The sequence below is a fragment of the Saccopteryx leptura genome, chromosome 1 (genome assembly GCF_036850995.1).
Source record: "Saccopteryx leptura isolate mSacLep1 chromosome 1, mSacLep1_pri_phased_curated, whole genome shotgun sequence".
NCBI lineage: Eukaryota > Metazoa > Chordata > Mammalia > Chiroptera > Emballonuridae > Saccopteryx > Saccopteryx leptura.
In genome coordinates this window covers 233,041,205-233,059,110 of record NC_089503.1, presented here as the reverse complement: position 1 = coordinate 233,059,110, position 17,906 = coordinate 233,041,205, and the positions used below count along the sequence as shown (strand labels likewise).

General features: G+C 41.0%; 1 protein-coding gene and 1 pseudogene across 6 annotated transcripts in view; both read right to left on the bottom strand.

Annotated features, from left to right (window-relative positions):
* The window catches only part of PALLD (palladin, cytoskeletal associated protein), a 388,850-nt gene that overhangs the window by 146,357 nt on the left and 224,587 nt on the right, over positions 1 to 17,906 (bottom strand). The window lies entirely within an intron of this gene.
* On the bottom strand, positions 4,910 to 4,991 carry LOC136390158 (U4 spliceosomal RNA; annotated as a pseudogene).

Below are 17,906 nucleotides of genomic sequence, written 5' to 3'. Positions count from 1 at the left end.
GGTCCTCTCTGCACGTTGTCAGTGTTCCTCCCACTTTTCCCTCTCTCCCGGAGATTTCTGAGTCACCCCAGAGGGAGACCCAACCAGACGTCTGGCCAAGTTTTGCAGGTTTAGCGTTCTCGAGACAGGCAGACTTAAAAGGTTTCCTTTCAGAGTTCCCCAGGCTCCTCAGACAGTCTGGAGCAAACACCGTCCTGGGATCCATGATAGAGTAGACACCAGAACCTGAGCAGGCAGGGGGCAGTTCAAAAGGTCAACACCGGCCCGCTGCTGAATTCTGGGTGGCGGCTTTGAAACCAGCCAGGCCCTGCCTCACAGGGGCTGGGCGACAGTCCCCAGACTCTGCGCTCAATCTTAACCTTGTGTGCTTTGCCCTTTGAGGGATTCGAGCCTGCTATTCCCCGTCCCCTTTTCTCTCCCAAAAGATGGGAGCTTACAGAGACAAAGCAGATTTTTCAATGTCAGTGTAAAGACAGTTTTAACGAATGTCTCTGGCTTCATGCTCGTGGGCTGACATGTGCACATGTGCGCTTCCAAGATTAAGTGTGCCTGAACTTCTGATTTATGGAAGCCAGGAGAACAGCTCCTTCTTAAAATAATTGACTGAGTTAAAATAGACGTTCTTCGCTGGAAAAGTCACCAATACACACTTAAACGAAACACATACCATTCAAATTAGCTGCCTTGGCTGGTCTTGTTTTTATATTAACTTAATCTGTGCTCTCCCAAAACTTAGTCTAATGTTACACTTTTCCTAATAAAAACAATTTTAATTAATAGACCATATGCATGTGACCCATGAACATACAAGAGTATAAACATCTGTAAGGAACTCTTTTGATGCCAGTCTTGAGTCTATTAAATAGAATATATCTTTCTTCTTTCTACTCTCAACCTTAACCTTTACTCCAATAGGCAATCCACAATGGTATAGAGCAGTGGTTGGCAAGCTCATTAGTCAACAGAGCCAGGTATCAACAGTACAACGATTGAAATTTATTTTGAGAGCCAAAGTTTTTAAACTTAAACTATATAGGTAGGTATATTCCTTATCAAGGTAGCATCCCCACGTGATACTTTGCGGAAGAGCCACACTCAAGGGGCCAAAGAGCCGCATGTGGCTCGCGAGCCGTGGTTTTGACGACCAGGGGTTTAGAGCCAAGGGTCCCCGGAGCCATCACGGATAGAAGAGCTGTCTTTGCTCTTCTTTCTTTGCCATGGTTTTCAGATGCTACAACTTGGACAAACTAAAGTCTGTCTAGGATATGTGGCTCCCAGGGTAGGACATGATCATGTCAGGCACATCCAACAAGAGCCATCCCCTCTTATCCACAGGAGATATGCTCCAAGACCCCCATTAAATGCCCAAAACCACAGATAATACTAAACTCTATAAATGGTTTATTCCTATACATACATACCTATGATCAAGTTTAATTCAAAAATTAGTCACAGTCAAGAGAGTAATAACCAACAATAACTAAGAAGAATTATAACACTATACTGCACTAAAAGTATATTAATGTGGTCTTTTTCTGTTCATGTGTTCCCCCCACAAATGTAACGTCTTTTGCTCTTATCATGCCCTGTGGCCATTACTTTTGCAGTTTGAAAGTCAACAGCAAAACCAGCACAAATTTCTTTTTCCTTCTTTACAATTTCGAAGACAGAACATTCATTTTTACCATGGATTTTAGCAACCTCAGCATATGGTTCTTTTCCGTGCTTCTTGTGAATGTCCACCTTTTTCTTAAAGGAAGCACTTTACGGCTTCTCTTTGGCATATCTAAGTGCCAGCATCATTACTCTCGCACGTTGGGGCCACTGTTAAATAAAATCAGGATGACCTGAACACGAGCACTACGTGCAATACCATGATAGTTGATCTGATAACTGAGATGGCTACTAGTGACTAACAGGTGGGGAGCTTAAACAGCATGGACAAGCTGGACAACAGGATGATTCACATCCGGGGTGGGATGGTGTGAGATTTCATCACGCTGCTCAGAACGATGTGCAATTCAAAACTTGTAAATTGTTTACTTCTGGACTTTCCCATTTAATATTTCTGGACTGTAGCAGACCATGGGTAACTGAAACTACAGAAAAGGAAACGGTATATGCTGTCATGTGTTGTAAAAAGGCTATGTCAAAGTTCAAGGAGTTACACACAAGGGAAGAGTGGATTTTCACAGAATGGGGATGGAAAAGCAAGTCAAGCAAACATCATGGAGGAGGTAACATTTGAGCTGTGTCCTGAAGGATGAATAGGAGTTTTCCAAAAAAGACAAATGGGGAAGATGAGGAAGATTCTAGGAGATTACAGCACATATGGAAGTCTGAACCATGTTTGGGTAGGGTAGCTGCTGGGCAGTGGTTGAAGACAAGCCTGGAAAGGCGGGCTGTTGTAGAGTGAAAACCATTCTTGGACTAGCGTCTTCTGCTATGAGTATGAGAATATTCAGAAGCAGAGTGATATGGTAAAATCAGCAACAGTGAGTGACAGAAATATCAGCATAGAAGGAAAAACATAAACGCTGATGTTTTTGTAAAATATTATATATACATGGCTCAAAATAATTAGGGAATCAGAGAATGTGCAGATACTCCATTACTTTCAGCCTTTTGTATAGTGCATTTTCACCAATAAAATAAAAGTTGGTTTTGCATCTCATTTGCATAATTGAACAACTTTCCTTGACTTGTCGTTGCTTTTCTGATGTTCTTGTTTAATAAAAACAAATCAAATGCTTCCTTTTTTTTAATCACTTCATATTCATTTTGAAATATCTCCAAATTTTTGTGAGCAGTATAGTAGCATAAGAAGAGTTAAGAATGTTATATCTGGGTCCTATAATTTTGAAGGGTATTTTTTAATTTTTTACATTACTGGGAGTATATATTACTTGTATAATAAAAAGGGAAAGATCGTTAAATGTGTACATAACAGACTGAAGAGTAGGTCATGTGGAAAGAACCAGAGGCTGTGGCTGACCACAGATAGTCTGTGCCAAGGGATGGCAGTGGTGGCTGAAAGACCCAAAGGAAATGCCAACTTCGCTAAAAAGCACAGGATCTGGATTAAGCTTGGGTGAGAAGGTTGTGAGAGTCCCAATACTTCCCCATATTCATTAGATCCATTCCGAAGTGTAACATCCAGAACTGGGGACCACAATTTAAAGAGCTGAGATTCGAGTTTGTCCGAAAGAGGACTGTCAGATGAGGAGGATGTCTGAAAGACAGTCATAAAAGGAGATTTATGATGTCACTTTGAAGAAGGGATAACTTATGGGGGCCCTTGAAGCCATCCTCGGATACCTGACGATCCCCCATGTCAATGAGAGCTAAGACGTCCCCTACAGTACTGAAAGTCGGAACTAATACCAATGGCTGGAAGTCACAGGAAGGGCAGTTTTGGCTGGATATAGGAAAAACAAGTTTCAATCACAATGTTATGGCTAGAAGTATTGAGATCATATCCAACAGCCCATAGCTGACATAAGTGACTCATTTTGAGGCACAGTGACTTATCCCTAAGACTCTTCAGTTGGTCAGTGGAAGAACAGGTCCAAAGAACTCCTCATAACTCCAAGTGCAATACTTTCTTCCTCCAACCCCCTGTCCTCATGCTGCCTCCCAGCCACTACAGATGCCCTCAAATGGCTTGGTTTTCTCAAGAAGGGGGCTTCTAATCTCCAGATGTGTCCAAGCACAAGCTGGCTGGCCACCTGTCAAGGGTGCGCCCAAGGAACATCTGTGATGGGCAGGATGTTGAAATAGATCATCTCTGAGACTGCTTTCAAGTCTATGCTGCTACAGTTTGAATTTTGGAAATAACCTGAAGATTAGGGCTGTGTTCATTAGAGCTCTACTATTCAGCAGAGGGAAAACTAGGAACACAGAAATAGTGCCTGGTATATGAAGAAGGTGGAGAAAACTTCTCAGTCGTTTCCCAGTTTCTTAACAGGCCCCCTCATGGTCACCATCAGTCTTATTACAGCGGCTCATCTCTCCCGACCTCACATCTGGCAGGAGCCAGGGTATGCTGGGTGGGGAGAAAACTGTCTTTTTGCTTTGGTCCCTACCCTGCCAACTAGAAATCATGATATTCTTACAGAAAGGGACTGAGTCCAAATGGGTGTGCCCCAAGTGATGGCAGAATGCCACCTGGAAATCATCACAGAACCGATTATAAAAACACTGTAAGCATTTTCATTCATTTTGGCCTATGCCAAGAAAATTCTCACCCTCCTCTCCTCCTCACCCATTGCACTAAAAAAAAATAAAATAAAATACACACACCCATTAGTAATTCAGCCATTTCTCTGGCTCACAATCATAGGAAAAGGGCTGAATTGCTTACCTCACTCGTTGCATATACCCAGACCCTGAATCTACATTTAAAAGAATGTACAGTACAGGATTTCCCTCATTACCAGTGAACTGCAGGTGACACATTCATTAATTAAAAGCTATTTGCTGGCTCCTGGTATGTCTGTTCTTTGGGAAAGAGATTAAGATCTGTGGTACACAGTAAACTGACCTACACAACCGGAACCCACTTCCGCAGGGTAAGCTGGCTCTAAACTTAATGTCCATGAACATGTGACTCAATTAATCTAAGAATTGTTAAATGGGTGCTACTGTGATGTGATATCTTCACTTTGAGGTCCTTCTATGCCCCTGAGTAACCATTCTTACTTTCATTACTGTGAGCTCTCTTTAGATGAAATTTCTGGGATATTCCTACCCCTGCATTCCTTATCCCTATTAAGATGTCACCATTCCTAATCTCCTGTCCTGGGGCCATGCTCTAATGCCCCTCAAGGTGTCTACTAGCTATTAAATCAACCATATCCTCTATCTTCATCATCATCATTGCTTCTATTATTTGAATATTTTCTTTTATATGTTTTATATTATTTTTCAATTAGCAATCATTGCACCTCAGATAAACCTCATTGGCTACGATCCTGTCATTGTGCAAAGCTTTATTTTATTTTTCAATTCTAGTTGACACTAAATATTATTTTATATTAGTTTCAGGTAAAGAGCCTAGTGGTTAGACAATCAGACAATCATATACTTAGTGAAGTGATCCTCCCAATAATTCTAGTACCCACCTGTTACCAGACATAAATATTAGAATATTAATGACTATATTTCCTATGCTGTACTTTATATCCCCATATTTTATAACTACCATTGAATACTCTGTCAAACATTGTGCTTGTGTGTTTTACACATATCAGCTCATTTTTTTCATTACTCTTTTTACTCTCACTTTTCAGATGATTAAAATTAAGTGCTGGAGATAAGATTTAAACAATTTTTTTTCTGACTCCGAAGTCTGTGAACCTGTAATAGAGGACCTTCAGGGGAACCTGCCTATGGTGAAGAAGTCTTCTTTCTCATAGATACTAGAAATCGTATATTGGACAGTGTATAAACACCAATCCAAATGAGGGATGCAGAGAAGAGGCTGCTCTGGCTAAGAGGGGGCAATGAGGAGAGACAACAGAGGGGAATTTCCAGATGCTGGAGGCCAGGAGGAATGTGGGACTACACCTACACCCAAAAAAGAGAAAAGGGAATTTGCTTAGAGATGATGTTGCTTGATTTAAGCTGCACGGGATGGTCTGAGGAGCCTGGAAGGAATCTTTTTGCCTGATACATGGAGGTCAGTTAGAAAGCGCTGGCGGTCAATATTCTGAGGGGGATATTTTGATTTAGAGAAAAACAAATTATAAAATTTGTTTTTCTAAGTGCTAAGGTATAAAGAGAGGTTTCTAGACTAGAGAATATACATTTATAAACTATATTTGATATTAAATATCATGTGTAATATAGAAACAAATGACCTTTGTAGCAAAATGATACAAAGAATTAGTCTTATATTAAATCACATTGTTCTAGGTCGAGTAACAAGTTAGTCATTCCCTCCTCTATTAATTCATTCACAAACACAGGGTGGGACAAAAGTAGGTTTACAGTGGCTTGTATGGAAAATAGTACACCAGTGAATAATTAATAATACAAGAACAAACTCTGTGTTTTGCATCCTCACAACTGCACACCTACTTTTGCTAATCCTGAATTTTTTGAGCACTTCCTACTTACAAACTGTTATATTTTTAAGAAGATATATAGAAATTATATCCTTAAAAAGGAAAATTTGTAGTATCTCCCAATAGGAGTGCTGTCACCAATGTCTGTGAGATCATTAGGGAATGTCTGGGAAGTGAATTTGGGACAGAGCTCAGGGAGAGGGGAAAAAGAGAGGGGGAGGGGGGTGGGGGAGGGGGAAATGGAAGGGGAGGGGGAAGGGGAAGAGGAGGGGGAGAGACCTGGGAGAGGCCTGCTCACCCCTGACCTGAAGGAAACCGAGTTGAGCTCATTTCTCTTTGGTCTGGATTTCTGTAGCTGGTGCTGACTGAACACAAAACCCTTGCCCGGACTTTAACAGCTCCACACACAACTGCTTTATCCTCATCTCTATTCCGGAGTGGCCTGCAGGTCCTGACTCAGAGAACAAGGCCTGTCCCCGCGCCCTCAGGGGTGGCAGCAGGAGAGCACCTTGATTCCCTCCAGGGAAACAAGATCTTCAGCTCATCTCCTGGTATCTCCTCTGTACGCTTGTGATTGGACTTAAAAAAAGAAAGGAAGAAAACGTCTGTCATCTATGTCACACGTATTCAACCCTTTTGAATGCAGTGTGGTCTATAGGAGTCAGATGAGGCCTCGAATCTCACTCTGCCCCTTCCTCCACGGGCGACCTGAGGCTCTGCAGTGTTCTAATATACAAGTGCCTTTCGGATGAGAAGAAAGCACTTCTGAGAGGTAGATGTAAGGCCAAGCTTCATTTTTGTGAAACCTTGGACTTCCCGTTCACTCTTTGGCTAAAAGAATGACTGAAAATAAGATGCGTCAGATGATATTCTCAACACTATGTGGCACATTTTTCCTTTTTGGTAAATTCCTACTGAGCTTGAGCCATACTTCTCAGGACGGGCAAGACTCAATGGACAAAACAAACAAAATCATTGCTCAATTTGGACTTTCAACATAGATGTTTAAAGTTAGAAGGCAAACAATAGGCGTGAGTGTTCTGGATCTCGAATTTAAGAACCCAGGCATCTGGGGGAGAGAACAGAGATCTTTTCTTGGCCTCACATAGCTGGGCAGCGATTATCCAGACCCACCCTTGGGACACGGAGGCCAAAGAATGTCTCAACGAGCTCACGAGCTAGGCAGGCGTTAGACCTCCTGTAGGGGGCTGTGTTTCTTCTGAGGGGGGAAGTAAAAATACCTTCTGGCTGGGGAGGATTTTTCTGAAGAAATTTCAAGGGGCTGAGATGATAGTTAACTTGCTGCTTGGGCCCCTTTCCAGGTACCCAGAAACCCCTGCTTCCCATGACTGAGAGCGGGAAGAAGGGTAGGAAAGAGATGGAAACCTCCAATAAGTTGGAGGGGAATCCAAAATCAGAAAGGTCCTACATAGCAATTTGGTAGTTGAAAGTAGGTCACTAACCCTCCAGCCGAAAGGAGGAAGTCATAGCCGAGCAGCAGAGGGGATCAGTGATCAGCCTTCCGTTGGGTCCCCAGTGCCCATAGCCACAGCGCGGCACAAGGGAGAGTCAGAAGTCTCCAGATGCTCCAGTGGATATGAGACAAGAGGGTCAAAGAGTCTGAAGATCCTGGAGTCATGTTGGAAAGGGCAGAGGACGTGCAGAGTTTGTGGCTGGGAGGCAGAGGAGGTTTGCAACAGGGACAGAGGCTGACATCTGGAGAGCAGACACAGAGGGAAGTCATCGCAAGGGAAGCCAGGCTAGACCAGAAGCCTTTCAGCCTGCAGCCACAAAGTCACGGCTCTCTTCTCCTCACAGTCCCTTCCCGCCTCGGGGGAAGAGGGAAAGGATGGATGGGTGGGGTTCTCAGGGGCTGACTATGAGTCCATACCCTAGAGAGATGCACAATCATTAATCTAGAAAGCCTACTGTTTAAAACAGGAAGTGACTCATTACCTTGAATAGGTGAGTTGAGGACTACCTCCCTTCCCACTAACTCCAGCAAGTTTAGCTCATTCATTTCAAATGAACAGGGATGGTTGTTGTTGGGCAAATGAGTTTGTAAAATTTGTATTTCTTGAGTTTGCTCACTTTTAGTGTTAAAAAATAGTTCTGGGCAGCATCAGGTATGTGATCTGTGAAACTGCAAATTACCTTCCTGCTTGGGAAGGGCTATTGTCTTGCTGATGTTTGCTGGAGGAGCCATTTTCGTGCCAGAAGGTTTGTGCAAAGAGAAGTCATGTTTTGCATGGAGAGCAGAGAGAATGCAGGGTGCTGAAGAAGAAGCCAGTTTGTGCAAAGAGAGAGATGGTGTGCAGATGGGGAACCAGAGGTGAGGGGCTTTTGCAAGCTCTGCTAATACTGGTGTGGCCTTTGATTCTAGGAGGAACCGGAGAATGTGTCAGGCCTTTGTGAGCTCTGAATGAATGAAGAGGGAAGTGTTTTCCCTGTGTGTTTGTTTGCTCGTCGGCTGGTGCGAGACTTTAATAAAGGAATGGCCCACCACTTTTTGGCTCCACTGCTTCTTTACTGTCTGCCATAATCTAATGAGAACCTGCATGAGCACGGCCGCCACGGCAACGACTACCGGCCATACAGTTGTGAATTTTAGAAACCTACTACCTACGAGAAGTAGTAGACTACTGAACCGGAGAACTGGAGAAAGGAAAGACTGGTGGGGTCAGTATAACGCAGCATACCTTGTTTTATACTTTTACTCTAAGAAAGGCATTTGCACAGTCCCAGCCTACTGAGCCGCGGTCTATCATTTATTTTCTTTGGTGGGAGAAACGAGGGATTTAAACTATGCACAAGCGGGGCATGTGGGAGGGAAAAAGCCCCATTTAAAACCTTTCAAATTTACTGTTCGTGGTTACAAGTTTCCTTAGGAGACATAATATTTTTTTTTCTCTCATCTAAAAAAATAATTTGGACTAACCTCAAAAAAGCTGGGTTTAATATTTCTCAGCCTGTTTCCAAGCAGACTAAAATACCAACAACTGCCTACCCACAGGGAGAGGTTTACGGTTCACCAAGTTTGCATGATTCATGCAGAAGAGCTTACATGCCAGAGACGCATGATGTGACTTCTGAATGCAGTCTATGGAACAAGCAATACCTACGGGGCCTTCATCACAGAGGCTGCCTGACCAGGGGTCACCGTTCAGAGCACAGAACCACCAAAAGGCAGACAAAGGCGAGAGGACGGGCAATATTTCACATTCGTTTCTGATCTGCATGGGAAATGCATTCTGGTAGCAGCTTCAGAAATTCTTGTTAGATGCATCTCTGAGGCCACAGTTTCAGACAAGCATTCAAACCCTCCCCAAAGCAATAGTTCTGGAGCCTGAAAATATGAGTTGCAAATATATATATTGTTTTTTTTTTTAATAAGGTAAAGTCATGAGAAAGTCATTAGGATAGCTAAGCCGTGCTCAAGGCTGTCAGAGTTAGATAATTTAATGTATGTGAAAGAGCATTTTAATTGGCCCATATGATTAAGTTTTGTAGAAAGGCTTTATGAATTCTAAATGAGCATGATTAAGATCAGTTACTATGGCTATTGTTCTTATTTTCACTTTTAATCATCACTGCCAGCAGCAGTGACAACAGGCCATAGGTAACTGATCATACACCTAACTGTTGGGGTCCATCTGGCCATGGCAGAATGAGGAGGCCCTGAGATCTAATCATGAACAGACAGATCTGTTCTGAGACTTACTTCCTCCTATCTGAAAAAGATCTCAATATTTCTTTGCAAGGCAAAAATGGCTTTAAGTAAAATAAAGGAATGTAAGTTGTTCTCATAATAAAATATTTAAAGTTTCTATTATTTTTTCAAATCATTAAACGGGCATCTGATACAAAGGATGCTAATATGAGCCCTAGGCAATGATGACACCATCATATCTAGACCATCTGCAATGCAGTCAATGTTTCTTTAGACAGGTTGGCCTTTCCATTTTTATTTCAAGATATTTCTCTGACTTAGAAAAAGTATGTTGGAGTAGAGAAGTCATCTAAAACTTCTCACCTTGCAGGTAAGAAATCTGAGGAAAGCAACATTTCCAGCTAGGCATTATTTGTATGACTTCGCTGTGTCTACTTTCTTACCTGCCATTTCCTTTCATTGATACACTTCACTCCAGTTTTTGTCCCCACCATTCCATGGAAACTTCTCTTGCTAAAGTCAACCAGGACCTCCATCTTGCCAAGCCCAAAAGATAATTCTCAGTCCTCGTTTTGTTTTTTAAGACCACTCAGCAGCACTGACAAACTCGTCACTCATATCTTCTGGAAAGGCTTTCCTCACTCAACAGCCTACTGTCTGGCGTTCCCTCTACCTTGGGTATTTCACCTCATCCCCTCCCAGACATCTTGGTGTTGGAGTGCTTCAGGCTCCCATTCCTAGACCTCCTTTCTACTGCATTCACTCTCTCCAGAGAGGAAGTGTCTCATAGCCCTCACACTATCTCTCTCTTTGGAGATGTCTCTCAAATTTCCAGCTCTTGTTCAAAACCATTGTGATTTGTATATATTTCCAACCACCTACTTGACATTTCCATGTAGAAATCTATAATAACACTTCAAGCTTACTGTGGTGAAACCAGAACTCTGAACTCCCTTTTATCTTCCACCCTGTCCCCTCCCGTACTGTGCACTATGTCCATAAATGCCAACTTTCACCCAGTTCTGTTCTCAGGCCTGAACCCAGAAGTCATCCTTGATTTTCTTTTCCTTATATCCCAAATATTATCCATCAGAAAATTTCATTACATATGTCCTCAAACCCCATCGCTTCTTATGCCCTGTACTACCACCACCCTTACAAGTCACTATAATTTTTTAGCCGAACTGTAATAACCTACCAAGCAGCCTAGCTTTTTTTCCTTCCTGTGTTCAGCCTATTTTCCATGCAGCTGCCAGAGAGGTATTTTAAAAATAAATTTTCTTGCTGAAAATCTTCCTGTATTTTTCCATCAATACTTTGAATAAACACCAAACTCCTTCCCTGGCTTATGATTTTTCTGTTTATTTCCCTAGTTTCATCTTTCATCTCTATCCCTTTTCCCCCTCATGCTGGACCCACTCGGATCACCTTTCTCTAATCTCTCTTCCTCTAAGCTCCCACACATCAAGATCCTTTGCACTCCAGGGCTTTTAAACTTGATCCATCTACACGGAAAATGTTCTTCCTCCAGATCTTCGCATGGTTTGCTCTTAACATCACTCAAGTCTTTGCTCAAATTTCACTTCCCTGACCTTCTATCTAAAACAAATTTTTCTTTCTCAATGTCATTTTCTCTCAGTGCCTTTATCCCGTTTTTATTTTTTTAAATTTTATTTTATTATGGACAATGGTTCCAAAATGATTTTAAAATTCTGGGATTTAAATTTTTAAAAAACTTTTATTAAATTTATTGGAGTGACATTGGTTAATAAAATTATATAGGACTGAATGAGAGAAGATATTTGCAAATGACACCTCCTATAAGGGGTTGATATCCAAAAGATATAAAGAACTCATACAGCCTGACTAGGCGGTGGCGCAGTGGATGGAGCGTCGGACTGGGATGCAGAGGACCCAGGTTCAAGACCTTGAGGTTGCCAGCTTGACCACAGGATCATCTGGTTTAAGCAAAAGCTCACCAGCTTGGACTCAAGGTTGCTGGCTCGAGCAAGGAGTTACTCGGTCTGCTGAAGGCCCACGGTCAAGGCACATATGAGAAAGCAATCAATAAACAGCGAAGGTGTCGCAATGCACAACGAAAAACTAATGATTGATGCTTCTCATCTCTCCGTTCCTGTCTGTCTGTCCCTGTCTATCCCTCTCTCTGACTCTCTCTCTCTGTTAAAAAAAAAGAACTCATACAGCTCCACAACAATAAAACCAAACAAGCCAATTAAAAAATGTGCAGAGGACCTGAACAGACATTTCTCCTGAGAAGACATACAAATGGCCAACATGTAAATAAAAGATGCTGAACTTCACTAGTAATTAGGGAAATGCAAATCAAAACTATTAATTATATACTACCTCACACTTGTTAGAATGCTTTCTTTTATAGTACTCATCAGTATTCAAAATTATAATGTTTGGTATTTGTTTTATCTATTGACTCTTGCAGACTAAAATTTAAGCTTCATAAGGGCAGAGCCTTTGTCTTATCCATTGCCTAGAATAGTGCTTAGCATGTGTGAGGTACTGAACCTTTGTGTAGGGTTTGTTGAATGAAGTTGAATGACTGACATCAAACATTAAGTAGAATGATGGGAATGAGACAAGGAGGAGAGAAGAAAGCATTTTACTCTGAAATACTCTGTGGTATGTTGGTTGAATCCTTTTTTTTTATTTTATCTAGAATCATACAATTGTTTTTCTTCAGACTGTTCCCATGTAAAAATCATCGCCAGGTAATAAGTTTAAGAAGCACCAGAATGGAAAATAATACTCAGCATAATTTAATAGCATTTGGAAAGCAGTATCTGTAAAACCACAATTATGATCTTATCTCAGATTTGTTCTGGAAGACATTAATAGTAATTTCACTGCATAGCACTGAGGAATTTGCATTAAGATCAACCCATTTGAATGAACATAAATCCAATCATTACCTTAGGCTTATGAAATAAACCTTATGACCAAAAAAGGAAACTAAAAGGTATACTCATGTAACAAGCTTAACTAAATAAGGATGACTAAAACTTTAACAACACAGAATGGAACAGCACTGATAATTTGCCAAAAATACATAGTAGTGAATGAGGCTTCTCAAATATAGATTAACAATAACTTCTTATAAGTTTTGACATACATATCAGTTTCCTCTAAATAACAAAGAATAACACTGGTGCATCCTTCTTAAATCTATATAAGGACAATTACTATAGGTTCCAACCATTGAAGGGTTATAGAATTCTTATTCAACATCAACAGAAAGCTCTGGACTATTCCCCCTTAAGTTTTTCTGACCTTATCTTCCTTTTAAATTATTTGTAGTACTGTTTGCTAGTGTGTATATATTGTATAATATGTATTTGTTGTATAATATATTGCCCCAAAACTTATTGGCTTAATACAACATGTGGTGGTTATATGTCCTCCAAAGATAAGTGATGGGAATATTCTTTTTTTTTTTTTTTTAAATAAGAGGAGGAGAGATAGACAGACTTCTGCAGGCCCTCCGACCAGGATCCACCCAACAAACTCTTTCTGGGGCCAATGCTCGAATCGGATGAGCTATCCTCAGTGCCCGGGGCCAAGGCTTGAACTAATTGAGCCACTGGCTGTGAGAGGGTAAGAGAGAGAGAAGGGGGAGCAGGAGAGAAGCAGATGATCACTTCTCGTGTGTTCTGACCAGGGGCTGAATCGGGATGTCTGCACACTGGGCTGACGTTCTATCCACTGCACCAATTGGCCAGGGCAAGGAATATTCTTAATTTCAACGGAGACTTGTCAAAACTCTCTCTTGCTTGCTCAGCATTCCATTGTTGCATAAATACACTACTAATATATTTGAGGGTTTCTCCCCCCCCATGAAAGCTTTAGTCACAAACCTAGTCTGCTTCATCTTTCTCCTTCTGCATTCCTTCTCTTCTCACGGACTCTTCTTCCTAAGTTGTCCTCTCAAATAGTTTGCAACTCTTTACACTTTAAGTCTTAAAAAGATCTTACTTAGATACTGGAAGCAATAACAACCAACATACATTGGGAATTTAAGTAAGTTTTTTGGTCACTAAAAACTAGATATGGAGGTCACCAGTAAATATAAATGACAAAAAAATTATTACATTTCAAAGCATATTAATGCTGATGCTAACATGTTCACTGAAGAGTTATCAGGGATCATTTAAAATGTCTAAATAGGTCTATCATGTGAAGCAGAAAATAAAAATAATAGGAAAGTACTGTCTTATCTAATCTCAGAGCAGAGAACAGTATAACAGAATTTTAAAAGGTACCCACGTGGAATTATCTTAGTACCACACCCTTACACATGCAGTGAGGCCAAGAAAACAATCCTCCATTCTAGGGAAAGGCACCGTAATCTTTGCCTTTTTATTAAGAAAGTTATGAGAACTGATTAGATTATTGCAAGAAATGAAAATAACTTGGCATGGTACTCAAGAAATGGACTTTTAAGTTTGAACCTGACCTTGTGAATTCCTACATTTGGCAAGGCTGCAGGATAGCGCAGTGGGACTTAGTGTGTTGAACAGAACACTGATCTGTTGCACATTCCAGCCCTGACTCACTGGAAGCTGCTCGTCATGCACTGTGTAATCCTCAGGGCACTGTTTAGGAAAATTTGCTTATTTCATCTCCCTCAGTTCTGTGAACATGACCAGCTTTCCCATGCTACTGATTAAAAGAGAATTCCTATGTCCTGTCACCCCCCCCTCCCTCTTCTCTATTATTCTAACCTCTAAAATCACCACCAAAGATGGAGAATATTTATAAATAACAGTAAGGAATAGTAAGTGTCTACTTCGTCTGTATTTGATAGCAGGCAACTATCTGCTTAAATGAACATGATACAAGTACATGAACAAGATACTAAAATGCTACAATCCTTGTACTTCTGGGAACTGTGCTGATATTGTCAAGAAATGTTAATGCTCCAACTTGACATTAATAATGGCTTGATATTTACTAAGCCGTGACTAAATTAAGAAAAGCGAGGCTTGGAGACAATGTAAAGGGTCATGCCCAAAGCCACACAGAGAAGCCGGGAACAGAGCTCATGGGTATCTGATTTCAAAGCTGCTGCCACATGGTATTATTCCCCTAATGTGAGCATGTACACTGAATAGATTTTAGTAAGTCAAAACAACTAATATTAATAGATTGTTTTTCTAATCCAACAAACCTTAATATGAGGATATATTATGCTGCTTGAGTGGCTCCAAAGATACAAAAATAGAATCTCATTACCGTACCAGCTATTTCTTGAGTTTCCTTTACCTGCAGTTACTGACAGACGCTTTAATGATATAGAAAAGAATGATGCAGGCCTGCATACAAGAGATAAATCATCCACCCTGTAACTGCAAAGTACAGTAATCCCGTGGGGACTAAAAGGAAAAAGAGTTCTAGTTAGAAGTATCAGGAAAGGCTTGGTGGAGAGAAGATTATTTGAGTGGGGCTCACAAGAATGACCAGGAGATGGATATCGGATGCCAGGGGAATGAATGTTCACATCAAAGCCAGCTAAGTAGGATTATTATTTTAACCTCATTAAATTTTTCTTCTTGTTGGAAAAATAAGTCAATCTTTGGCCTCACCCTGCTAAGATTATAGTGAGTTACTAGATTATTACTTTTTCTTGAAAAAAGATACTCTTTTTCAAATGTGCTTCATTTCAAATGACAAACAACACTAGATAAGTTGTGGTCCATTTTTTTAGAAAGCTTTATAATTTCTATATGTGGGGAGTATACCTTAAAGTGAACTGCAAGTCACACAACCCTGCCCTGAGTGCAGATGAAATCTATACTTTGTTTGTAATCAACAGAATATGGGAAACAGTGAAAGTCACTCACTGGACTAAGTTACAGTGAATGGTAAAGGGGATGGGCTGTCACTGCCATGACAGGCTACCTATACATATGACTCTATCTTAGCAGATTAAAGAAAGACTCTTGCTGGCCTGGAGAGCTTTGAAGACGCAAACTGCCACATGGAAGACATAGTCAGTAGCCTCTAAGGACTGAGGGCATCCTCCACACAATGATGAGTAACAAACTGGGACCCTCAGTCCCTACTGAAAAAAAAAAAACTGAACTCTGGCTACAACCTGAAAGAGTTTGAAAGCAAGTTCTTCCCCATTGAGCCTCCAGATGAGAATGCAGCCCGGCTGTCACCTTAATTGCAGCCCTATGAGACCCTAAGCAGGTGACCCAACTGAGCTATGTTTGGATACCTGATCTAGAGAAACTGCGAGATAAGAAATGTGTTGCTTTTAGCCACTATATTTGAGGCAATTCATTATACAGCAATAGAAAACTAATACACTGCTGAAAGGAAGGTTTTCTTTGTGTGAAGATTTTGATGTATTCACTCCATATTGTTCACAACTATCTTCTAAATGAACTGTGCTTATCTGAATGATTTATCTATATCATTGGCTACTTTCATCTGGCAAGTTTGTTGAACTATATAGACTGCTGGGTCCCACACCCAGAATTTCTGATTCAGTAGATTTGGGGTGAGCCTAAGAATTTGCATTTCCCACAAGGTCCTGGCTGATGTTGCTGGTTTTGGGGGGGGGGCACATTTTAAAAACCATTGATCTATATTCATCTATTTTCTAAACATTTTTGTGTCAATTCACATCTCTAAAGAAAAGTCTTCCAATCTTTACTTTTCAAATGTTTGTATTATAATCTAAAAGACTGCAGCCTTTGTATCAACTTTGTGCAAATATCTTCTCTTGTTCCTTCATCTATCATTCATTGTTCTCTTTTCTGAAGAAACAATTACAAATAAATTCAGAAAATGGAACACAATGGGAATATGAAACGGGAGCTGATAGGAACAGGTATTGGACGTTTCCCAGTATCTGAGTTGGGACTCGGCAGAAAAGATATTGAAATGCTTGGCCTCCCTGAGCCTAGGAGGATGGACAAACTGACAGGCAAGCCCTAGCAGCTCTTTATTCCACAGCTTTACAGAAAGATCGTTTGGCTTCTTTTTCTAATATAATTAAATGTCCTTCTCTTCTTTACATGTGGTGACCAAAGAGCCTGAACTTTCTCAGACAGTTGTAGTTTCATATATGTTGTCTCATTGTCATAACGTGTCTGAAATTTTGACTTGAAAATATGGTCATTGTATCTACATTTTTAATCTTAAGAATGATACCTGCCATTGGAACTAGGCTATGTATATCCTTGAACGTTTTCTCTCAGTATCTAAGCCCTTGCTGACATAGGATTGAAAATTGACCCTCACACTGAAGATGAACCATCCAGCCTCAGCCGCAGGGAGTGTCCTGACCTGTCCTTTCTCTAGGCCTCCGTGGTAAAAACTGACTGCCCCTTTGTTTGCCTGTTTAGAGCAGAACACCGACACTGCCATACAGCCAAGTATGAGAAAACTCAGGATACAAGAGGTAAATACACACTAATAACAGCTCTCTGTTCTTAAGTACCCAACCGGTGCCTTGATCTAGACACTGAGGCAATTTGTTAGTAAATGGACTACAACTTGATCGAACATATCTAACATCTGTTTCATTTCTGATCTTACCTCCCAAGTCTCTACTTATCAGATGGACTCTACTTTAGCCCCCAGACACTGTATGGCTGGCTTCCAGGTGTAAACTGCTTTCTCTGGAGACATCTCCGACCCGAATATGGTTAATTGATCATGCGGCTTTCTCCCTCAGAGAAACGTCCAGTGCCTTTTCTTAGATGCTACTCCTACATCATTTTCATTAATGGTTTCTCAGCCATTCAACTACTGTCTCAGCCTCGTGATTGCTTTGAGCTTCTGGGCAGGATCTTTAAAATTCTTAATATTTTCATATTTCTGACCTCTTTACATACCAACTGATATCCTCCTTGATTTTTTTTAAGACTATTTTTTTAGAGCAGTTTTAAGGTCACGGTGAAATTGAGAAGGTACTGAGATTTCTCTGCCCCCCCTCAGGGAAAGCCTGTCTCCCCACGATCAACACCCCCCACCAGAGTGCTACATTTTTTTTACAAACGACGAGCCCTAAAAATTCTCTGTGCTCAGCTTACTCACCTCTCCTTCCCCAATCACTCCTGGCAACCACTGACCTCTTTACTGTTGCCATCATTTTGCCTTTTCCAGAAGGTCATATAGTTGGA